This window comes from Danio rerio, chromosome 23 (assembly GCF_052040795.2).
Source record: "Danio rerio strain M-AB ecotype USA chromosome 23, GRCz13ab, whole genome shotgun sequence".
NCBI classification, from domain to species: Eukaryota; Metazoa; Chordata; class Actinopteri; order Cypriniformes; family Danionidae; genus Danio; species Danio rerio.
Window position 1 is genome coordinate 40502138 of NC_141043.1, and position 26314 is coordinate 40528451.

A 26314-nucleotide genomic window follows, 5' to 3' on the forward strand; every position below is an offset into this window, starting at 1 on the left:
GTGGGTCATGCCGATCACTCGATACAGAAGTATAAATCAGCCTAAGAAGTGATAAATAAGTGCCATAGCCTCCTAACAAAACCATGCAATCCATACTTGAATTCTTTATTTATTTATTTAATAAATAGGATTAGCATTTTCTAGTGTTTGCGTTGACATATTCCTAAATGTTTGCATGTCTACACAATTTTCCTTCATAACAGAAAGCTTGTCTCTGGTGTAACGATGTGGATTTGGTTATCTTTGGAGGATTTTGTATCATAAATATGAATATATCATTCAAAGCCTTATAGCGAGTGATTTGTTTATTAGTTGATGTAATTGACTTCGACTGTATACAGTATGTGGCATGTCAGACTATTTTAGTTAACGGAGGATTCGACGACGTAAGATGCAGTTATGTGTAAAGTATAACATCATGCAATGTACATCCGTTTGCCTTTACGATCGTTAAAGATGTCAAATTGTCACTTGAAGGACACTATCTAGTGCTCTCCAGTGTTAAGTGCCTAATCCCGCAGAACTTTCTGGACTGTTGATATATGTACGTTGTACTGTTACTGCGATACATAGTAATTATTTTGCTGATTATATTTATCGCCGTCTACGTATCATTACAGTATTTTGCTGATGTCAGTTCGAAGATTGTACAGAAAACTGGTAGTAGTGGCTGTAAATATTGTACGTGTCAAAAAAGTAGCCTACATGAGAAAACTGAGAAGTCGTAATACAGTATTTATCACCCCGGTTTATTACTCCTCAGGAATCGCTCTTGAGTACTGTTGTCTAAGTAGATGCATGAGTGGTTTGTGGAAAGATCTTTCGTCTACAAGGCTCTTTTCTGATCGTGTGCGCTTGTGACGGTGATGGCTGGTTTGTGATTATGTCAAGTCGGTTGTACCGACAGTACAGTAAGTGTCAAATTCTCTTCAAGTCGCGTGTACATCTTAGTGCAGTGCTGGACTGTGTGTAATACTGCATGTAATAAAGTTTATTGGATGAAAAACGGGACCTTTTTTTCAATTGTCTACAGAACAAACCATTGTTATAAAATTTCTTGCCTAATTACCCTAACCTGCCTAATTAACCTAGTTAAGCCTTTAAATGTCACTTTAAGCCTAATACGAGTATCTTGAAAAATATCTAGTAAAATATTATGTGTCATCATGACAAAGATAAAAGAAATCTGTTATTAGAAATTAGTTATTCTCCTGAGAACAAACCAGCCCAGACTCTGCTTTATCTTCTAGTGAACCACTGACCTAAACCAGACATCCCAAGTTTCCCAGAAGTTGCGGGAGTATCCCTCAAATGCATAGACACTCCCGGATGCCCGCAAATGAATGATAATCTCCCAGAAGTCGTGCATCTCCTGCCCGGTCCTTAAATACGTTGCACAGCCCTCTCTCCACTGCATCCCTCCTAGTTCTTCAGGTACTTACCCCCACCGCTCTTCAGGTATGTCGCGTCGCGCACGCAACTCCCACCGATCTTCGGGTACGTCTCGCGTGCACACGCCCCCCTACTCAGATACAACTCGCTCTTAATCCCCTGCCCCCACCATGAATCCTGGATTAACGCCTATGCCAGTCCGAACATAAATTTTGTTCGAAAATGTAATCCCTATTCCCTATCCCTAAACCAAGCCATAACTGTACATTATTCCCAAAATCAGGGGGGAAAATAGTTGGATATCATGTAGAAATGCATAAACCTAAACTTAAACTGTAAACCTACCCCCTAATTCTGATTGGCTGATTGGAATGTTGTTCCAGGATCAACATAGATGGTAATCCAGGAACATGTCCTGCCTGGTAATATCAGGTTGGCGGTAAATGTAGTGTGAAAAGGAATAAAAGTTGACGTCATACTGCCCCCTAGTGTTCATTTTATCTAGAAACTACACTGAAATGTATGTTGAAGTACGCTTTTTTTTTTTTTGCAGTTTCACAAAAACTTTAGGGCGGAAGTACATATTTCCAATAAGCCCGAAATGGAACAAATTGGTATCAATAAAAAGAATAAAGGTTGCTGCAACGGGGAGGGCATTTTTCCCCTTATTAAATGAATTGCAAATGACACAACCAATAACAAATCCTCTCATTATCATGAGTGATGCCTGATCTTTGGCAACACAATCTTGTCTGTCAGTTCTGGAGGTCATCAGGTGATGCCATTTTGATGACAGACTGTGGTTCAGACATTTTAGACCGCTAAAGCAACATTTAAGATGGTCTACACCAGGAATCACCAAATTTATTCCTGGAGGGCCAGTGCCGTACAGATTTTATTTCCAACTCTAATCAAACACACCTGAACCAGCTAATCAAGGTCTTACTTGGTATACTTGAAACATCCAGGCAGGTGTGTTGAGGCAAGTCGGAGCTAAACCCTGCAGGTACACCGGCCCTTCCCTCCAGGACCGAGATTGGTGACCCCTGGTCTACACTGAAATTGGTATGTTCAAGATATAATCAGAGGTCATTTATTTTCATGTATTTATTTATTTACTATGAAGGGATTTTAGTAATTGTGTGTCCATCTTAAGCTGGGTTCATACCAAATGTGAATTCAAGTATATGCGTGAGTAGATACAAAGTCAATGCAAATGCTTGAACATCAGAAAATGTATGTTGATTGGCAAGGTTTTTTCATGATCTTTTGTGCATTGTTGGCTTTTCCTTCAAGTATTTATTTCAAACCTTATAAGGCACTCATTGAAATACTGATTAGAAAACCTTGGAGTGTTGCGCCCTATTCACACCGGGCTTCAGCGTCAACGCTTGACTTAAGGTGTGTCTGAAGTTGGGGCTGAAGCGATCGTCAGAAGCGTCAGCCAATGAAATTCAGTCAGCAATGGGCCACTGTCTAGCTGGTGTATTTGCATACAGCAATCTGATTGGCTGACGCTTCTGTCAGCGCTTGAAAAGTTGAGCTAGTCCCGACTCCCAACTTCTACAGCGAGCAACGCCTCTGAAGCGGCGCCGACGGATCCACAATGCAATTCGGCAACTGGGGGTTGTTACAAGACATTTAAACTGTTATGACTTAAGTATATTGCAATTAATCAGAGTAATAAATCCAAAATTTATTTAATAAAAGTGTGCATTTTTTTCTATCAATAAGACCCTGCTGATCCCATATCCTGCTGGAAAAAAAAAAAAACAGCTTAATCCAGTCTATGACCATGCAGTCTTTCCAGCCTGATATTATAGCTTGTCAGGCATTGGAGATAACCAGCTAAAACCAGCTTGATCAGGGAGCCCAGCCAAACCAGCTATGTGTAGTTTAAACCAGGCTGGTCAAGCTGGAAAATGATCAGCAAAGACCAGGCTGGAAATGGCTGGAAACCAGCCTAGGTATTGCCAAAACCCCTCTAAAACCAGGCTGGTCGACCAGCTAAAACCCACCAACCAGCTTAGGTTGGTTTAAGCTGTTTTTTCATCAGGGATCGTGGCATATCTAAACAGAAGTGCATACAAATAAATGCCATAGAGAGTTGTATCTACAAAATAATGAAACATCATGCTAGCTGAGTTCAAGTAAACTGTTTTAGGCATCAGCAATAGTAAAAGGAGCTTTAGATTCCAATTCTGCCAATTAGCTTAGTGATTTTTTTTAGTTTCACTTATATTGAGTTCTCATTGCTGGTTTGTTTTCTTTGCGTCTCTGTTTATAAGCATGTTTGCATGTGTTGTCATGGCGATTCATTGTGTGATTGATTTCTATCACCTGCTCCTTGTTTGGCTTATTAGTTGCAGTGTGTCCGTCTCCCTCAGTTTTCTCAGGTTGTGTTTGTTTAGTGAAAAGTGCTGATTTTCAATTATTTCCGTTTTCATTTAGCTTTAACAAGTACTGCAGTTTAGATCTGCTTTCTCCATGTGTTTTAAATTGACTAGCTACCAAAATTTTTATAGTATTTCTAGTGTGTTCCACTGAAGAAAGAAATGCACACAGATCTAGACAAACATGGTGAGTAAATGGTGGTGGGATATTACTTCAGACACGTGTAGAGAATGGGGCTTCGGGTGCTTGAGCACCTGCACTTTTTTACTCCTAGAAAGAATTAGTACTTTTTTTTTCTTGGGAATAATAATTATTTTCAAAATACTACTAATAGTATATACATGAATGTGTGTTCTATTTGAAAATTATCTGATAATATGAGGTACAGTATAAAGTATAGTTCACCTAAAGATTAAAATTTACTCACCCTCCAGTTGTTCCACATTTTGTTGTTTGTTTGTTGTTATTGTTATTGGTGTTAAACACTAAAGAAGATCTTTTAAAAAAAAAAAAATGAAATGATTGACTTCCAGAGTAAATGGTTACAGGTTTTTAGCTTTCTTCAAAACATTTGTGTTCAACAAAAGAAAAAAGTCAAACATGGCTAAATGGTGACAGATTTTTCAGTTTTGAATAAACTATCCTTTTAAGGGTGAGTATATGGTGCATTTAGGGTGAAATATCCTATAGAATATATATATATATATATATATATATATATATATATATATATATATATATATATATATATATATATATATATATATATATATATATATATATATTTATTATTATTATTATATATATATATATTTTTTTTTTTTTTAATTAAAAAGTACAATTTTTATATAATAAAAAGGTGCCCTTTGCACTTGAGCCCCTGCCCCTTAACAGATCTCTGCTTGTCCTTGTGTCAATTAGTTGTAAGTGATTAAGTATATTTATTTGAAATTAATTTCATTAAGCTAGCAAAACTCTTTATTTTTTTTCTCATATTTAAATTTTCATTTAACTTTGTTGTGTAAGTGTCAGAGTTTGGATTTGCTTTGTCCTGTTTGAAGCTGACTGGTTACCAACAGTTTTCATGATGTTTTTTAGCTTATTATACTGAAGAAAGAAATCTATACAGATTTGGAAAGACATGGTGAGTAAACTGTGAAAAACCCTTCATTTCTGCTTTATGGAATTTTCTTTAAAATTACACTGTAAAAAATATAACCACAAAAAGGATTATAATAATCCATTGTATATATTATTAATAATAATGACTCATTTCAATAAGTTAGTCAGGCTGGTCTAGCTGGTTTTATCTGGTCATTTTCCAGCCTGACCAGCTTAAACCAGGCTGGGAACCAGCCTGGAAATGGCTAAAACGCTTCTAAAACCAGGTTGGTCGACCAGCTAAAACCAGCCAACCAGCTTAGGTTGCTTTAAGTTGACTGGTGACTAACATTTTTTTTTTATATTTTGTAGCATATTCCACTGAAGAAAGAAATGTATACAAATTTGGAAAGACATGGTGAGTAAACTGTGGTTAAATTGTTGTTGCTAAAGTGCAGACTGAAATTGGGGAAAAAAGGCTTTTAAATGCGCAACACCTTTTGCTTGGAATAATCTACAAACAAAGTTACAGTTAAAAGAATTGATTGGATTAAATGCTGTTAAAAAGAGTATAAATGATTTAGAATTTGCAACAGGTTTTGTAGATGTTTCCAATAATTTGTTTGTCAGTGTGACGTTTTTTGTTTCTTGTCTGTTAGACCCATGTGACATGCACTGTATACTGCCTAATCTTGGCCAGCACGCTTTTGTAAAAGATTTTTAATTTCAATGTGTCTGTGAAATAAAGGTTGTTATAATAATAATAATAATAATAATAAAGGTTTAAACTAAATTGAAGTTATTTTTGTCAGTTTGACTGATAAGTTTCGATTACTAGAAAAGTTAATTTGATTAAACAAAAAAATTAAGGGAACCAATACTTATCGTGTACATTAATTTCCTTAGGCAAGCAGTTTTGTCAAAATAGCTTTGGGACATTCTAAAACAGTTAACATAAAAAAGCTTAACATGGCTTAATGTACCTAAACATCAACCAGGAAAACCCAAATCTGTCAAACTTTACTTGTAATTAACCTTAACTACTGCAAAAAGAACGAGTCCCAATTCAATAGATCAAGTGAAAACATCAAGTTAAGCGTTTTCTCCCTCATTTAAGTCTTTTATAAGTATAAAGCTTAGCGTGGCTTGATCTACCTTACGAAGACCTGGACAGAACAAGATGGTGGGAAAAAAATGGGTGGAACAAAAAAAAATTGGCGAGAGAAAAAGGAACTGTAATAGGAAGTTTTTGCGTTATCTCGCAAATATATTTTGTGCAGGACCACAAAGATGTTTTGCATTCCCTTTCGTCATACATGTTAACCCTCCTGTTTTTGCCGGATTGTCCCATATTTTACTATTCTATCCTGTAATCAAGTATTTTCCCATATTTTTAATGTTGAAAGCTCATTGAAATTAATATATTTTCATTCCATTAAAGCTGTGCGTCAATCATCTGCATGCTTCATATGCAACCTCTGAATCAGTGAATGCATGTTTAAGCGCTGACTGATGGACGCGCTTTGAGAGATAAATTGATCCCAGATTAGCTTCTGTACATATTTGCGAGATTTTTTTTTTTTTACTATAAAAATATTTTTTCTGTCGCCTCACAGCAAGAAGGTCGCTGGTTTGAGCCTCGGCTCAGTTGGCGTTTCTGTGTGGAGTTTGCATGTTCTCCCTGCTTTTGCGTGGGTTTCCTCCGGGTGCTCCGGTTTCCCCCACAGTCCAAAGACATGTGGTATGGGTGAATTGGGTTGGCTAAATTGTCCGTAGTGAGTGTGTGTGTGTGTGTGTGTGTGTGTGTGTGTGTGTGTGTGTGTGTGTGTGTGTGTGTGTGTGTGTGTGTGTGTGTGTGTGTGTGTGTGTGTGTGTGTGTGTGTGTGTGTGTGTGTGTGTGTGTGTGTGTGTGTGTGTGTAAATGTGTGTGTTGATGTTTCCCAGAGATGGGTTGCGGCTGGAAAGGCATCCGCTGCGTAAAAACTTGCTGGATAAGTTGGCGGTTCATTCCGCTGTGGTGACCCCGGATTAATAAACGGACTAAGCCGACAAGAAAATGAATGAATGAATATATATTTTCCTATCACCATTTTCCCTCCATTTTCCCTGGGAAACCAACTATCTATCAAATTTTACTTGTAATTATTTTTGACATCAGAAAGTGTTTGTTTTGAGTAAAATTTGGTTTCCTCGTTTGTTGTTTAGGTACATTTAAGGCCACATTAAGCTTTTTCCAAAGAGAGAGAAAATGCCTAACTCGTATATTGAATTGGGACTCGTTCTTTTTGCAGTAGTAGGGTTAATTGCAAGTAAAGTTTGACAGAAATGTGGCTTTCCCTGGTTGATGTTTAGGTACATTAAGCCACGATAAGCTTTTTTTTTTCATATTAAGCGTTTTAAAGGTCCCATAGCTCATGCTTTTTTCCTTTTTGTCATGCCTCTAACCTCACCAAAGGCAATACTTTCTGCAGCCAGTAGATGTTGCACCACACTTTCAAAATCAAGACAGAAAGGGTGCTGTTTTTTGTCAAAATGCCACACTCACAAGCTTGTTTCTCTCAGAACTACTTCTTGAGCTTCTTAACCAGACAATGATCAGGGAATTACACCGCAGCTATGGCTGTCATTATGTTTGTGTGACTCAAAACAATGAAATGGAGCGTCTCTTTGTTTCTCATCAATGCTTTCTCTTTTATGAGTCACACTAATGTCTGTCCTGCAGCGAATGCTAGGCTTTAATTATATCAGTTACCACTCTGTAGGGTATGGCTTCAAGCACAAAGTCGGTATTAAGGAGAGGATTATGATAGTATGTTTTTGATGGCGCTATATTTAAGCATGATTGCTGGAGAGAGAAATAGTGCAGGAGTCCAAAGGGTTGTGGACTGTAGCTTTTCCGATCTATTATTCAAGAAATCCCAGGACCAAATGATTTTAATGGCATTCAGATGCGGTTGTCGTCATTGATATGATGAGTATAATGAGTATAGAGTGATGGCACAATAAATGTGTCCAAAACCTACAAGCAGGGGTCAGGAACTTTTTTTTTTTTTTTTTTTTTTTTTTTTTTTTTTTTTTTTTTTTTTAAGCAAAGAGCCAATTCGTTTTTTTTTTGTTTTGTTTTTTTGCAAATGTATATTTTTTTAAAGAGCTTTTGGGGTGTATTTATACAGTTAAAGTCAGAATTATTAGCTGTGCTGAATTATTAGCCCCCTGTTTATTGTCTTCCCAATTTCTGTTTTAACAACTCATTTCTAATAACTGATTTATTTTCTTTGCCATGATGACAGTACATAAAAATTTTACTAGATATTTTTCAAGACACTTCTACACAGCTTAAAGTGACATTTTAAAGGCTTAACTATGATTAGGTTAACTATGCAGGAAGTGGTAATAAGGCAAGTCATTGTATAACAATGGTTTGTTCTGTAGACACTGGTGGGCCGGTGTCCTGCAGATTTTAACTCCAACTTGCCTCAACACACCTGCACAGATGTTTCTAGAAAACCTAGTAAGAGTTTGATTAGCTAGCCCAGGTGTGTCTGATTGGGGTTGAAACTAAACTTTGCAGGACACCGGCCCTCCAGGACCGAGTTTGGACCTGCCTGCTGTAGACTATCAAAATAATATATAGCTTAAAGGGGCTAATAATTTTGACCTTTTTAAAATGGCTTTTAAAAATTTAAAACTGCTTTTATTCTAGCCAAAATAAAACAAATAGGACTTTCTTCAGAAGAAAAAATATTATCAGACATACTGTGAAAATTTCCTTGCTCTACTATAAATAATACAGGTTTAAACAAAACCTTTATTTACTGTATGTCCATGCATAATTCAAAAACAAATATAAAGCATCATATTTATTCATGAACTTGCTTAACATGTCTGGTAAATAAACTCTTCTTTTTTCTGAAAAGTAACACGATTTAAAAAAACTAAACACTTTACTACTATAAAAATTTACAGTTACTTTAACTGATTCAAAATAATGTATGCAGCAACGTTTTTCTTTTGGCTAGTTTTAAGGAACAAAAAGCATATTTTACTGTTATTAAGAAAATAAAAAACAAACAATTAGCAATTAGCATTTTTTTAATGGCAACTAAAAAAGAAAGTTGTTTGCCCTTTTATTGGTGTTGCGATTTCAAGTTTATCCACAGCAACGGATGTGTCAAACGTCCTTTTGTTGCAAACTATGGAATAAAATCACTGTCATAAATATTTCATGCGTAAATAAAATTCATGCATCTGTAATTATAAAATCGTAAAGGAAAACGGAACGTACTCGTAATTTTATGAGGGAACAATTCCAAAATCTGCGATTAGAACAGACACAGATACAACATTTTTCTTGGTCTGTTTGAATATAACTGATAAATTTACAATGGGTGTACTTTACAAACACGAAACACCACGGACAAGAAGTCCTGCTTACGAGTACGAATCAAACAGCGACACTCCACTGTCAAAATTACGTCACCGCTGACACAGGCATAAATAAACAAGCTAGAGTCATCCATTACAACGGCACGCCTGCTGGGCACTCAGAGCCCCCACACACCGTATCAGGTAGGAGTTTTGTTATTCCTTCTTTGAGAAATGTCCGTTATGAGCTGTGATAAGGGTTGAGACTTAATGAGGTCCATTTTCACTGTGTTTCTTGGACATTTTACAGAATCAAAATTAAGAATGGGCTGAGGATAGTGAGCTAGCATAATGTAATTATGCTTATTGTAATAATTGCTTAATCACCACATTATATTTAGCTTATTCTGATTTATTTAAAACTGCAATTAACTCAGAGTAAAAAAAACTCTTTATCTACCTGTACTGAATAAATCTGTCTAATTTAGTTTGTGTATTTTAGTGAGTTACTTAAACAGTTAAAAAAGTTGACTTAATTAACAGATGTCATGTTGTAGTTAACAGTGTTCAGTGATTCACTCATACTGCGCTCGCTGCCTGTAATGTTAATTTGTATTATGCTAGCTCACTATCCTCAGCCCATTCTTAATTTTGATTCTGTAAAATGTCCAAGAAACACAGTGAAAATAGACCTGATTAAGTCTCAACCCTTATCACAGCTCATAACGGACATTTCTCAAAGAAGGAATAACAAAACTCTTACCTGATACGGTGTTTGGGGGCTCTGAGTGCCCAGCAGGCGTGCCGTTGTAATGGATGACTCTCGCTTGTTTATTTATGCCTGTGTCAGCGGTGACGTAATTTTGACAGTGGAGTGTCGCTGTTTGATTTGTACTCGTAATCAGGACTTTGTGTCCATGGTGAAACTGTTTTTCATGTTTGTAAAGTACACCCATCGTAAATTTATATTGTTAAGTTATATTCAAACAGACAAAGAAAATGTTGTATCTGTGTCTGTTCTAATTGCAGATTTAGGAATTGTACCCTCGTAAAATTACGAGTACGTTCCATTTTCCTTTGCGATTTTATAATTACGGATACTTGATTTTTTTTATTTTTTTTTTTACGCACAAAATATTTATTACAGTGATTTTATTCCATAAAACTGAGCTTTTATTAATTTTGTATTTAAGAAAATACAATAACAAGGGAATTGTAATTGGATTTTTTTTTTTATAGGAAACTGACTTTTAAAATTGTTTAATTTTTTTTTTAAACTGTAAAATATTATTGAAGAGAGAAAACTGGAGAGCCACGTATCTTTGGTCTAAGAGCCACATGTGGCTCGCCAGCCATAAGTTCCCTACCTTTGACCTACAGTATAACAATAGTCTGATACATCTCGAGACTTTTATACAAAATATTACAAGATAATTTCTCACATGAGCTGCGTCCCAAATCGCATACTTATGCACTATTCTACGCCATTTTGTAGTATAAATAGTTTAAGTAGTGCGTTCACACTGAAAACTCTAAAAATAATTAGTGCACATTAATTACCCGGATGATGCAGTCATTCAGCAGCTAAAATGAAGTGTGGAATGATGGACACTTCACGCACTCAACGACCGCTGGTTTGCTTACGTAGCGGAAGGGGCGGAGCTATCAGATGCACATATTGGATAACTTTATTTATTTTGGATGGTGAAAGCAAAATTCTCCTACGAGAGTGATTTTAGCGCCTTCCGATGGTGAATGCGGCAATACTCACGGCAGGTATTATTTAATAATTCGGTCGTTTATTTCACTGATTTGGCAACCGTCAAACGTCATCAGGGAAACGGTTTGAATTTCCGCTTAGTAAAAAAAACATTAGTGTGCCATTTGGGACGACACTACATACATATACTATACTGTTGAGTGTGTAAGTGCATAAGTACATAGTGCATGAGTGCATAGCGTATAGTGTGCCATTTGGGACGCAGCTGTTTTAGTGAAAGGAGAGACGGAGTTTGCCTGAGTCTGGTAAAGATGGCATGCCGCCATTACACTAGTTTTCAGATCGCACATGAGTACATGCGTCAAAAAAATAAATAAGGCAAAGAAAAACATAGCGGATCAGTTTAAGATGGGCTATTCCATAAAACACCTTTTAGGCTAGGGGTCTTTTTGCTTATGATCGCCCTTATGTTTCTATTTTAAATGTAAGAGTGTTGCATAAAATAATAAAATATTTTTAATTTATAAGTGATATTTCTTTGCTGCATATTTTTCCACCATATTAAGGACACAGCCGCCAGTCAAATTTAGTTGTTATTCATTTGTAAAGATAAAGTAAGTCTCCTTTGAACAAATCACTGTTATATATGATCCAGTTGAAGAGAGTCTTGTTGAACATTTGATTTGTTTGATTAGGTCAGAGTGAGGTAAGTTAATGATTCATATGATCCAGTTGAAGAGAGTCTTTTTGAACATTTGATTTGTTTGATCAGGTCATAGTGAGTCAAGTTAATGATTCATATGATCCAGTTGAAGAGAGTCTTGTTGAACATTTGATTTGTTTGATCAGGTCAGAGTGAGTCAAGTTAATGATTCATATGATCCAGTTGAAGAGAGTCTTGTTAAACATTTGATTTGTTTGATCAGGTCAGAGTGAGTCAAGTTAATGATTCATATGATCCAGTTGAAGAGAGTCTTGTTAAACATTTGATTTGTTTGATCAGGTCAGAGTGAGTCAAGTTAATGATTCATATGATCCAGTTGAAGAGAGTCTTGTTGAACATTTGATTTGTAAGATCAGGTCAGAGTGAGTCAAGTTAATGATTCATATGATCCAGTTGAAGAGAGTCTTGTTGAACATTTGAGTTGTAAGATCAGGTCAGGGTGAGTCAAGTTAATGATCCATATGATCCAGTTGAAGAGAGTCTTGTTGAACATTTGAGTTGTAAGATCAGGTCAGGGTGAGTCAAGTTAATGATCCATATGATCCAGTTGAAGAGAGTCTTGTTAAACATTTGATTTGTTTGATCAGGTCAGAGTGAGTCAAGTTAATGATTCATATGATCCAGTTGAAGAGAGTCTTGTTGAACATTTGATTTGTTTGATCAGGTCAGAGTGAGTCAAGTTAATGATTCATATGATCCAGTTGAAGAGAGTCTTGTTGAACATTTGATTTGTAAGATCAGGTCAGGGTGAGTCTCGAGTTAATGATTCACTGATTCATATGATCCATTTAAAGTGAGTCTTCCGTTAACAATTTACTGGTTCATGTGATAAGGTCAGAGTGAGTCTATTGTTAATAATTCACTAATACATATGTTCTGGTTGAAGCGAATCACCGATTAAAAAATTGCTGATTCATATGATCTAGTTGTTGTTAATGATTTCCATTATGGTTTCGTTTTCAGTATGAGGCAAAATATAATGAACTGCAACGCTGTTCGATTTACTATTGTTCCTCAATTTTGATGTATTAAATTTAATTCTTGCATTTTGATATTTAGATGAGTTTTTCCAAAAATCATGTGGATAAAATCAGGTGAAATGTCTGTGCTCTGTGAATGCTATTAGTGACAATATCAAAGTTATTCTTGCAATTGCTTTACAAAACTAAAGATTTCACATCCTGAATCATGACCTAAAGGTGGATAAAATTAAAAATATTCCCTTTAAAAGGTTTTTACTTGTTAAAAGTACAATTAGATGGAAGAAGGCATGCAAAAGACTCTGTTTGACAACCTTTATAGCAAAGATTTAATCACGCAGGCCCATTCAGTGAGTCCAGTGGCTTCTTGATACTCTAGCTTGTTTATACTGCAGGATACTGTAATCTTTTTCTCACTATGTTCTGCCTTTAAGTGGTATTTACACTGTGTCATGAACCTGCTGCATCATATAATTAGAGCTGTAGTTGGTTGAGCGTGAGGGCTGAGGAAATTTGATTCTGCTAATGTCCGTAGATTATTCCAGCATGCACGCTAATGGAAACCCATTATGATTGTGAATGCAAAACTGAAATCATAATTGTATGAAACAGTCTATGCTATAACCACAAAGAACTGTGCACTGCCTCATCAGAATCTATATTATCCCAGAGATTTCTCATTAAATTCCTGGGAAGAAATTACTTTCTTTTTTAGCTTTAAATGAATGTGGATGTTTTGGTAAAATAATTTTGCAGTTAAAGATTCACTGAATTAAGTGATCCAGTTCTCAATCCAGGTCCTCTCCAGTTGACATTTCACTGATGGAAATATGGCCCCTAATAGGACGATTTTGGCCTAAAATCAAAATCTTGATTATTTGATTAATGAACGGTTATTTTATTTAATTAATTATTATTATTTTTTTTGCACTCATAGTTCACTGGCAAGTTTTGCACAGTAAGTATGCTCATATTAAAGAAAGAGCTTTCTGAATGAACGGTGCATTATTTGATCTTAAAATAATTGAAGGAAACGCACACTATGATTATTTTTTTACATTAACGTTGAACAACTGAAATTAAAACACACATTTCCTAAAACCAGTTGTAAATTTTTTTTTATAGAAAGTGAAAATAAATAACTCGTACTTTTGAAAACAAAATAAATAATTTGTAGTGTTTTTCATACTAAATGAAAAAATTAAGCCGTATTTCTACTAAATAAAATAACTCTTGCATATCCTGTAAATAGGCGATTCAGTGACGCAGTAGCGGCGCATTCACTGGTGCTCAGGTTTCCCCCACAGTTCAAAGACATGTAGTACAGGTAAATTAGGTAGGCTAAATTGTTCGTAGTGAATGAGTGTGTATGGATGTTTACCAGAGATGGTGTCACACGGAGACATTGTTGCGGTATGTGTGAAACATAACAAAAATAAATGATGACTAAGCCGAAGTAGCACTATGGTGCGTTCATTTACCGTGCAAAAGTGTCCAATCCAAAAAATCCCAAAAATAAACCAAATACATATACTGTATGCAAAAATAAACAAACAACAAAACAAAAAATAAAGACAATGAACAATATAAATGTATACAAAATATTCGCTATCCAGATTTACTTTAATACTTTTCAACCAACTATTTGCCACTACTCACACCTCCAAACTCCTACGACTCCCACCCTGAACTGAATGCGAGTCGCTCTATTTATAGTGAGCGACTGCACCCCTATGGCTTCAACCATTTGCTGGTGAGTAGATGATATGTTTCTACATAAAACATTCTTCATGTAAGTTTTCTGTTTATGTCAAAATACATACTTTATTTGCATCACATGACAAAACAATAAACAAAGAGACCTTTTCACAGGCCTTTAAACCCCTTTTCATCTTTTCCCCAGTCTCTTCATTCCCCAAATAAAACACATAGTCCTCCCCGGGTGGCCGACCACAGCTGGAATGGCATGCGCTGCATAAAAAAAATAAGCTGGTTAAGTTGGCGGTTCATTCCACTGTGGTGACCCCAGATTAATAAAGGGACAAAGCCGAAAAGAAAATTAATGATTGAATATCCTGTAAATAATTTTTTAAACACTTCGTTTCTTGCATTTTCTGTAAACAAGTATTTTAATGTAAATAATAATTTTAAAGTAATAGAAAATACGGCATCTTAAGACATCTCTGGCGCAGCTTTCAATAATCGTCAAATATGTGCAATGTAAGGCTCAAGAATGGGTCCGTCATCCTACTTGACCAAAGATCAGATGTGCCTGCAAAGTTGCTGCAGAAGTATAAATAAGAGCTTAGCATAGCGGGGTCATGTGACCACACGTGGTAAGGAAAGTAATTGAAAAAATCAGATCGATTATAGGTTGTGAATGTCGATTTCGATTAATCACCCAACCCTAACCTTTAGGGCAGGGCTGTACAAACTCTGTCCTGGAGGGCCGGTGTCCTGCATAGTTTAGCTCTAACTTCCTTCAACACAACTGCCTGGAGTTTTCTAGTATACCTAGATAGAGCTTGATTAGCTAATTCAGGTGTGTTTAATTGGGGTTAGAACTAAAATATGCAGAACACTGACCCTCCAGGACCGAGTTTGGACACCCCTACCCCAGGGGTTAAGCCGTGAAAGAAATGGTTAGTTATGCTCTTAGAAATAAAAGTACACGAGCTGTCACTGGTGTGGTACCTTTACAAAAGGTACACATTTGTACCTAAAGGGTCTATATTAGTACTTTTAAAAATATATATTTGTACCTAAAACATTTAAGAGGAACACTTTTGTACTTTTTCAGGTACTAATATGTAAACTTGGGGTTTTTATATAGACCTTTTCAGTACAAATTTGTACCTTTTGAAAAGGTACCACCCCAGTGACAGCTCACGTACCTTTATTTCTGAGAGTGTATTATGCAAGCGAGAAATATAAAAGTCAAAATCATTAGCCCTCCAATGAATTCATTTATTTTTTATTTTTTCAAATATTTCCCAAAGGATGTTTAACAGCCTTTAGATATGGGCCTGCTATAAGAAAAGACTATAGCTTTCTTCTTAGTCCAATGTCTTTCATTAGGTAAACAAATAATTAAAGATTAAAGATTACTAAAACCAGCATTTTTAGACCGACCATTTGCTTTTGGAGAGGCGGTCCTTTAATGTTGACACCACTTTAACAGCTTCATTTGTAGTGTTCTTAACCATGCCCCCTTACTGTTAATTTTTTACTAGGAAATTATGTGCTATAGGAAAGCTCCGTCCCCACCTCAATATTCAATTTCAGTTACATCAACATGAAAAAAATAAATGTATGTGAATGAAATAAAACAAAGCCTCCAGTCCACACTGACTTTAAAACCTTTGCTTTTATATTCATTCATTCATTCATTTTCTTTTGGGCTTAGTCCCTTTTATTAATTTGGGGTTGCCACAGCGGAATGAACCACCAACTTATCCAGCATATGTTTTACACAGTGGATGCCTTTCCATCTGCAACCCATCACTGGGAAACTGCTTTAAATTAAAGAAATATTAAAATTAAAACTGAGTTGTAAAATGTAAATTTAATACGAGCCTGTTTGAGACCACTAAAAACCTCAATTTAGACCAGGGGTCTCAAACTCACTTCCCAAGGGGCCCAGCTCTACATAGTTTAGCTCCAACCACCTCCAACTCACACCTGCTTTATAGTCTCTAGTTGTCTAGAATACCTTGATTAGTTGGATCAGCTGTGTTTGATTAATGCCGAGTTCAGACTGCATGATTTTCAAACTAGTCGTGTCACAGATGTTTTCACACTGCATGACCATCTGGGCTTGCATTTCGTCGCTGCTTTGTTTACATTGCAAGATGGTTCGGCGACATGGACATTCACATTGCATGACTTTACTATAGGGAGAATCGCCGACAACTTTGTCCAAACTACGTCTCACAGCCAAAAACACATAGAATATCTTTTGTTATTAACTACATAATGAGAAAGAAGCCTTTAATAGGGTAGAACATGTACATTTTTGCTCACCCGGGTTTAAAGGGAATTAGCCATTTCTCCTCAACGTTGAAAATAAACTAATTTCTTTCTGTATGAAACGTCAAACAGACACGGTTGCCTGACAGGAGTCCTGTCAAACCTCCACTAGTTTTTCCTCCATTTCGTGGTCCAAAAAAAACGAAAAAGAGCGCTTTTAACTTCTCCCCCAGCCTTCCCGCTGGTCTGCAGCAGGTACACACACACACACACACACACACACACACACACACACGTGAAAGCTGCTCTCTCATTGGCTGTGGGCGATGGCTGATGTTATTTTCAGTCAAAACTCAATTCACACGGCATGATTTGAATCGCCGACAGCTCCAGATATTTAGCACGCCAAATATCTTGCAGGCATCGGCGACTCATCGGCGATTCTCTCAGATCGCGTCTTTGATTGTTCATACTGTGTGATTGTCACTCACGTGCACGAGCAGCGATTTGCCTGTGATTTCAGGCATTTGTCGGCGATTTCTCAAAACCTGTCGGCGAGCCAAAATCTGGGCTAAAATCACGCAGTATGAACTAGGCATAAGGTTATGCCGAGTTCAGACTGCATGATTTTCAAAGTAGTCGTGTCACAGATGTTTTCACACTGCATGACTATCTGGGCTTGCGTTTGGTCACTGCTTTGTTTGCACTGCAAGATGGATCGGCGACAGAGACTTTCACATTGCATGACTTTACTATAGGGAGAATCGCCGACAACTTCGTCCAAACTACGTCTCACAGCCAAAAACACGTAGCATATCTTTTGTTATTAACTACATAATGAGAAAGAAGCCTTTAATGGGGTAAAAAAATGTACATATTTGCTGACCTGGGTTTAAAGGGAAATAGCCATTTCTCCTCAACTTAAGTTGATAATAAACTAATTTCTTTCTGTAAAAACTGTCAAACTTAGTTTTTTCTTCATTCCATGGGTCCAAATAAACCGAAAATGATCACTTTTAAATTCTCCCCCCAACCTCCCGCTGGCCTGCAGCAGGTACACACACACACACACACACACACACACACACACACACACAAGTGAATGCTGCTCTCTCATTGGCTGTAGGCGATCGCCAATGTTATTTTCAATCAACTCATTTCACACGGCATGATTTGAATCGTCGACAGCTCCAGATATTTAGCACACACAGGCATCGGCGATTCTCTCAGATCGCGTCTTTGATAGTTCATACTGTGTGATTGTCACTCACGTGCACGAGCAGCGATTTGCCTGTGATTTCAGGCATTTGTCGGCGATTTCTCAAAACCTGTCGGCGAGACAAAATCGGGGCTAAAATCACGCAGTCTGAACTAGGCATTAGAGCAAAACTGCAGAGCTGTGGCCCTCCAGGAATCCAGTTTGAGACCCTTGGTTTAGATCCTTTTTATTTTTACTACAGCACAACCATTTGATACTATCACTAGTTAACTATACACATATCCTCTCATTAGCAAACAGGAAGTCATCAAAAATTCATTGACCATGCCCGTATAATATAAACCACTGATCCTGTCGCTGATTTTGATGTGTTGAGCTGATAGTCCCTGATGTATTATCCAACACCCATCCGCTCTATTGAGCTTCAACACAGATCTTCTCCTCTTATTTAAAGATGCATACATGGAAGTGTTCATTGTGCTCTACTTCTTTCACACTCTCTCCTATGCGCGCACACACACACACGCACAGTTTTTAATCAGCGCCGAGGTGTTGTTTGATGTTTTGGTAATGACTGCTGAGCATAAGGGGCAAAAAGCACAAGCAGATGAAGCTGAAGCAGACTGTAATGACAGCTCTGTAGTTAGCAGAGGAATTAGACACTGCACTTTCATGAAGCGCAGAAACCAGAGAGATTTTTTGCTGAGCTGAGGTTGTTTCTATGGCAACTTTAAGCATTGTTAAGCATGCCTCGAAATGAATACTTGACATGAGAGCTAAAAAATGTTAAACAGAAAGAAGCTAAAGTTTGGGTAATTTGATCCTTTAGTCATAATTCACAGACTTCTTAGTAGCGCATCATCCCACACTTTGGTGCTTAACTAACTTTTTTTTTTTTTTTTTGAAACCCTTTCATATGGTGGACAACTTTTGTAAATGTTTTTCATAAAACAATATACCTACTTCACGCGGCCGCCATTTTAAAAAACAAAAGGCTGCTGTGGAAAGAAACCTGGAAATGTAGGATCATCAGCACTGTAAACATTGCGACAACATGCTGTGGACTACAAACCTTCCAGATGTTGCTACGATTTTGCAAGTGCAGATGTGGTGTAAACGTAACTCTTAATATCATTTCAAGAGATCACACTTAGCTGATGATTGATTATGAGCAAGTTTGGCATGCTGTGCCGGAAGAGAGCCCAGTACTCAAAAGGTCCTTGAGCTCTGGGCTTCCTCCCATTTGCAGGGCGAGAGACCATCAAAATAAGGTGTTGCCAAAAAATATTCTTTCCGCTAAAGGGGTGGTCCATTATGAGATGATATTTTAAACTTTAGTTGATGTGCAATGTAGATGTGTAAACATAAACAACATCTCTGAATGTAATTCGCATAAAGTTCAATGCAAAGGGAGACATTGGCTTTTACAGAGTTAGCTTAGCAAAGCCTACAGCAAATGAATTTGGGGACTACAAAAAATGACATCCGGGCTAGTGAGATCACAAGTGCCCAAACACTGCTATTTCTGCTATTTATACTGTTCTTTTGTTTCTCTATTTGTACTTCCAAAGGACACAAAATAAAGAGAAAAGTGCTTACAATTGAATTAGAATTATGTTCTAGAGAATTTTAAATAGCGCTAGCATTCGACAAAGGAGAACTTCCAGAATCTGTCTCAGTTCAGTGTTGGATGCAGCTAAAAACTCCTCCAACAGACGAAACTGTGGACTGCGAGCCACAACCTGTAAGTATTTTTACTTGTTAGAGAGGTAGACTACATTGTATTTTTAAAGCTTGGTTGTGTTTTTTAAGATGCAAAGGAATGTGGGGTCATACTTCACTTTAGGAAATCATGAACTCACGGAAAGCAGCCGCATAGAGAGACACTGCACATGCTGCTAAAGATTGTGTGTGTTAACAGCGGTTTGACTGATAAATAAGAATTTGTAGCTAAATTGTTAGCGGTGCCAAACAGCATTTCCGGTTGTTTACATTCTTGTACATGTCCTCGCTACAACACACCGTTAACGCTAGAAACTGTGCCTGTAGTTGAATTGTGCCCTAACGACACATTTGGATCTTCCCTATAAACAGAAATTTGGGGTAAAAAATACAGGAGGGCTAATAATTATGACCTAATCTTTTTTTCTTTGACATTATAGATGAAGAGTTTAAAACTTATATCTTAACTAAAGAAAACTTAACTTTTAAGCACTATTTAACCTCCTTGTCTGCTTGGGTGTTTGAGGATGTAGCAGAGAAAAGAAACTCCAGCATTAGCTGTCTTTTACAGGTACGCGTGTGTGCTAATTAAGAGTCATTTAGGGCGAGCTTCGTTTTCTCTGTGGCTTTGCTTTTAATCAAACCACAGTCTTTTAATGAAGCGCAGGTACGGCCATTCATCAGCCCTGAACCCCAGTGGAAGCAAACTCGTCGGACGTCATTAAAGCTCAGTTGAGGCGTTTGTCTCACTGCGGTGAAGCTAATTAAGAGCTAACGCTTCCCTCTGATCCTCCAGCCGATGACAAGGGTCCAAAACGAAAGATTACTCGCATTGTCTGAAACCCGCTGAGAGAATTTCCCCTAATTGAGCTTCACCCAATATTGTTTTTTTTTGTGTCGTGTTTTCGGTAAAACCAGGCAGCACGTGCAAGCTCATTTACAGCCTTTCAATGACATCAGCGCTGGAAAGCACAAACAAGCTGCTATTTCAGGAGCCGTTGACGAGCTGCTATTAGCCGTTTAATTAATGTGATTTTGAATAAGCCAATGTTTTATGTCAGCGTATGGACGATAAGACACAGAGAAGCAGATCAGAACTTCACAGACACTGATTTTATCGCTGACCAAAATATGCTGTGCAATTAAAACTACGTCACTGATCTCTGCTGACTTGCGCTGTGTCCTAACTCTAACTGGATAGAATGCAACAAGATTTCAGCAAAGTATTTCAGCTGTCTGCTCTACACCAAATGCAACGCAACCCACCCAACATTTATTTTCAGTGTTTTTATTGGTCTTTTGCTTTAGAAAACAAATTAAATATCGAGCGAGGTAAACCGTAATATACTGTCCATTGTTAATCTCATGCTCTAACACCTAGTTCATTAACTCCATTAGTGAAACAAGAAAAGTAAATGTATAAATACATAAACGAATGTAGTACATTATATGCACAAGTACATGACATCAGAGAATGACTGCATAGATAGAAAAAGTAATACTAAATGAATAAATCAAAACATCTGTCTGTCTCTATCGTTCCTTTTTATTGTTTTATCTATCGTTCTCTTTCGATATATCGTTCGTTTAATTGCTCTATGGTTCTTTTGATCTATCATTCTATTGTTCAATCGTTCGATCTATTATTTGATCTATGGTTCATTCGATCCATCATTCTTTCTGTCTCTCTGGTTATTTCGATCTATCATCTTAGTTATTTCTATCGCTCTTTGGTTCTTTGTATCGCCCTGGTTCTTTTGATCTATCGTTCTAGCGTTCATTCAATCTATGGTTCTTTCTATCACTCTGGTTCTGTCTATCGATCTAGCGTTTGTTCATCCATCATTCTTTCTATCACTCCATGGTGGTTTCTAGCGCTCTGGTTCATTCGATCTATCATTCTTTCTATCGCTCTATGGTTCATTCAATCTTTCATTTCTATTTCTCTATGGTTGGTTCGATCTATGGTTCTTTCTATCGCTCTGGTTCTTTTGATCTATCTTTCTAGCGTTTGTTAGATCTATCATTCTTTCTATCACTGTATTTTTATTTCTATCGCTCTATGGTTCTTTCAATCTGCCATTCTAGCGTTCATGCAATCTATGGTTCTTTTTTTCAATCTGGTTCTTTCCATCTATCGATTTAGCGTTTGTTCATCTATCATTCTTTCTATCGCTCCATGATGGTTTCTAGCGCTCTGGTTCGTTCGATCTTTCATTCGATCTATCATTCTTTTTATCGCTCTATGGTTTTGATCTATGGTTCATTTGATTTATCATTCGATCCATCATTCTTTCTATCTCTCTAGTTCTTTCGATCTAGCGTTCGTTTGTTCTTTCGATCTATCATTCTATTGTTCTGTCATTTGTTCAATCTATCATTTAATCTATCGTTATTTCTATCGCTCTATGGTTCTTTCAATCTAGTGTCCGTTCGTTCAATCGCTGTGTGGTTCTTTCTATCGCTCTTGTTTCTCTCGCTCTATGGTTCTTTTGATCTATCATTCGTTTGATTCATCATTCCCTACTGGATTCTGCTAAAGGAATAGTTCACCCCAAAATGAAAAATTACTCTACCTCAAATGGATACAGACCTTTTATAAGCTTCTTGCTTCTCAAAACAGAAACTTTTGAGAAATCTAAAATCCTCAAACCATTACTTCCATAGCAGGAAGTCAATGGTTTCAGCATTCTTCAAAATATCTAATTTTGTATTCAACAAAAGGAGGTCAACAGGTTTGAAACAAGTAAAGTTTAAGTAATTTTCCATTTTTTTTGTGAACTATCCCTTTAAACATTTACTTTGGGTGAATATACTGATTTGCAGTGGCAAAATATGTATGCTTCATTTTAAATGATGGAATATCTGACCCGTCTAAAGAGCACATTATAAACTTTGACCCAAACGTTCTTGAGTCTGAGTGAGGATGAGAGTGGGCGATGCTACTTTTTAAAAACTCCATGTAACATTTAACGAAAGTTGTAGCAAACGGCTTCATCTGGATATGGATATGCTGCTGAAATTTTCGTCTTGTTTCTAGGCAACCATTTTATGTGTAGAGCTTGAGCTTTTCTTAAAGGAACACTTTGAAGAGCCCTTTTTCTTTTCATGTGAATCCTCTCGATTGCCACTGCATCTCGTGTCTTTCAGGAAATATTCACATGGGTTGCGCCCCCAATGAAACACACATTTCATTTGCCCCTTTGATCCAAAGGACATTTTTTGGTCAAGCAGACTCCTCTAATAGTGATGTAATGTCAGTGAAAAAGTTGTGGTGGACCACAAATAACGTGCGATTTCCCTCACAAGGATTAAAAAAAGAGGAATTTGTCGCAGCTAACCACTTTCTAGCCATATTGATTTTTAATAAATTAAGTCCACAAACCCCTTAGGTTAAAATAACTATTATAAATATTATTTGGATGTATAATTATTTGGATTTGTGTGTATTGCACAATGTTCTCATCCTAAAAAAAAATTAAACTGTTTTATGCATGTGGACATTCATATGTACAGTGAGGGAAATAAGTATTCAACACGTCACCATTTTTCTCTGAACACCTACTTTTACAGGTGCTGTTACTTGAAATTTTCACCAGGTGTTGATAACCAAAGAAAGAAAACGAAACTAATTAGTTAACAAATTAAGCTGTGAAATAAAATGAAATGCACATGGAGAAATAATTGAACACATGAAGAAAGGGAGGTGTAGAAGTGCAGTGAAAGCCCAGACAGTAGCTGAAATCTCCTAGTAGTTCTTCATTAGCCCTCTGCCCTTCATCATCGTAAATGAATGTCACCTGCTTCAGTCCAACATCTACATAAGCAGGAGGATGAAGATGAAACCAGGGTGGACATTTCAGCAAGACAATGATCCAAAACACAGCCAAGGAAACTCTCAAATGCTTTCACAGAAATTCAAGCTGTAATGCCTGATTAGTAATAGTGTATTAATTATTTAATTAAACAAAAAATGAAAATGGTTGAATTGAGCATACACTAACATATTATTCAGTCACAAGGGGGCAGCAAACAGTCAAAAACAACAGTATGATAGACAAGTATATGAATATAGATGTGTTCATATTCACTGATGGTCAAGAATATGAATCTAATGCTGTATTCACCTCAGACGTGGCTGAAGTGAAGCAATTATAGCACTATTGGAATTTATTGCTACTTACAATACCAACAATTAAACATGTTAACAAACATCAGTAAATTAACAGTTATGGAAAACAATCTACTGAGTAAAGCTTGCCACTGCAAAAAATGCTTAGATTACTACCTAGATACTTAGATTTTTTTGTCTTGTTTCTAGTCCAAATATCTACAAATTCTTAAATCAAGAAGCATTTTCTAGACAAGCAAAGCATATTGTCTTGTTTTAAGAAATAATAGGCCTAAATAAAGTGAGTTTTTCCTCAAATCAAGCAAAATAATCTGCCAATGGGGTAAGCAAAATAATATTGTTTTTCGATTTGTGATAAGATTGTTTTGCTTGATTTAAGGAAAAACTCATTTCATTTTGGCATATTTTTTTCTTAAAACAAGACAATATGTTTTGCTTGTGTAGAAAATGCTTCTTGATTTGAGAACTTTTAGATATTTGGACTAGAAACAAGACAAAAAAATCATTTCACCAGAAAAGCATTTTTTGAAGTATTTAAGTCACTTTTTAAAAATTTGCTAAAAGTAGCCTAATGAATGTTAAAAAACTGCTAAATGTGTTGCTAAGGTTTTTTTGAAAAAACGTTGCTAGGGTAGTATGAAAGGTTGCTAAATCTAGCAACAAAATTGCCAAGTTGGCAACACTGTGTCCAGTATAATGACTTCTATTCTGCATGCACATTGAAGAATACCTTTGATTAGACAACTTTGAGACTTTGGCAAAACTTTTGTTAAACTAGTCCCTTGCGTGTTTTTCTTTCTTTTTTTTTAGTTTTAAGGTTCATTTGGTTAACACTTTATTTTGATGGTCCATTTGAATATTAGTAGACTGTCTGCTTAACATCTGTTGACACTGCTGCTGAACAGACTTTTAACTGACTATAAGAAACCTTGCAAGTACATGTCAACACACACTAACCCCAACCAAATAGTCTACTTATAATCTAATAAGAATTAGTTGGCATGTAGATGCAATGTAACTTAAATTCAACAAACGGACCATCAAAATAAAAGTGTGACCTTCAATAGTAATAGCATGGCGCAACCAATATTCTATTGTTCTCTTCATGAAGAAGAGGTTGATGTTTTCAGAAAGCTCTTTCCATTTTCGTGTGCCACACGATCAGATGGTTGAGGAGTGTTTAGTGGGTGGTGTGTGTGGGTGAGCCGCCTCAGGCTGAGACTGGCTGCAGGTCTGCTAAGTCCTCAAACTGTAAAACTACATTTCTAGAAGCATACAATAAAAACTAGGGCATGTTAATCAAAGTTTCACAGTAGCTTTCAGGCAACACATGCTTTTGGGGCTTTATTGCAGTTTGTCCATACTAACACTGTTCACTACGACACACATGATGAATGTCTGACTGATCAGATGGTCAGCAGGCAGGTGGCAGTGCTGAATTAATCATGTTAGACGCATGAACAAATGGATTGGGCTCTGCTCCTGAAGTGATTGAGGATCATGTGCCCATATTGTCGCATAATGCGTTCCATTTGAAAGGGCTCATCCTTATGCCCTAATCAGAGTGTGAATTATACTTTGGCTATTAGAGTTGTTGGTCACACTTTATTTTGATGGTCCGTTTGTTGGTCTTGCATGTTCTCCGTTTGTTGGAGAACATGCAAACTCCACACAGAAATGCCAACTGACCCAGCCGAGGCTTGAACCAGCAACCTTCTAGCTGTGAGGCAAGCAACCTTGAACCAGCAACCTTCTACAGCCTGTGGGGTTTATACACCGTTAAAAGTGATTAGTTGACGTTACTTAAAAGTAAGTAAACCCACATTTAAATTAATTAGTTGACTTTAAAGTAAGTAAACCTGTTGCCTTAAAAGTATTAAATTTAATTAACTGTGTGTAATTATATAAATTGTCAACAGTTCCAATTTAAAGTTCCTCTAAGTCAACTTGTTGCATTTAAGGCAACAGGTTTACTCATCCTTAAGTAACATCACTTTGTATAGGTGGGTGTGATTTCGCCAAATATAATGTGATCCTGGATTAACATGCATCTTGATCCTGAATTGTCATTTATGTTTAAAAATATTATTCATACCCAACTCCTACCCCTAAACTCAACCATAACTGTAAATTATTTCCAAAATCAGAGCCGAATAATAATTGGATAACAATCATGTAGAAGTATATAACCTGAATTGCACACTGCAGAGCCATTTGAGGAGAGCTGAGCTCCAGCGAGGGGGAGCATGAGCTGTCGCTCCTCCTCCTGTAAGCTGTTTTAATGCGTACACCAACCCCACCCCTAACCCTACCCCCAGTGACATCACTCGTAAAAGAAGTGCAAAAAAGGTGGAGCTCAAGCTTAAGCTCTCCCTCGCTGGAGCTCAGCTCTCCTCAAATGGCTCTGCAGCGAGCACCACTTGCCTAAATTGAACATAAACTGTAAACTTGGCTGATTGGAATGTTGTTCTAGGATCAACATGAATGTATACCCAGGAACATGTACTTAGGAAGGAGAAACCATATAGAATATGGGTGGCCAACCCTGTTCCTGGAGAGCCACCTTCCTGCAGATTTCAGTTGCTACCAATATCAA

General features: G+C 36.8%; 1 long non-coding RNA gene across 2 annotated transcripts in view; it reads left to right on the forward strand.

Annotated features, from left to right (window-relative positions):
• The first annotated feature begins 3777 nt into the window (after nt 1-3777).
• Nucleotides 3778-26314, forward strand: part of LOC101884801 (uncharacterized) — a 206739-nt gene continuing 184202 nt past the window's right edge. For both annotated transcript variants that reach the window (XR_015523857.1, XR_015523859.1), the window contains exons 1-3: nt 3778-3972; nt 4885-4930; nt 5260-5305. This is a non-coding gene — a long non-coding RNA (uncharacterized LOC101884801). The remainder of the gene's footprint in view (nt 3973-4884; nt 4931-5259; nt 5306-26314) is intronic.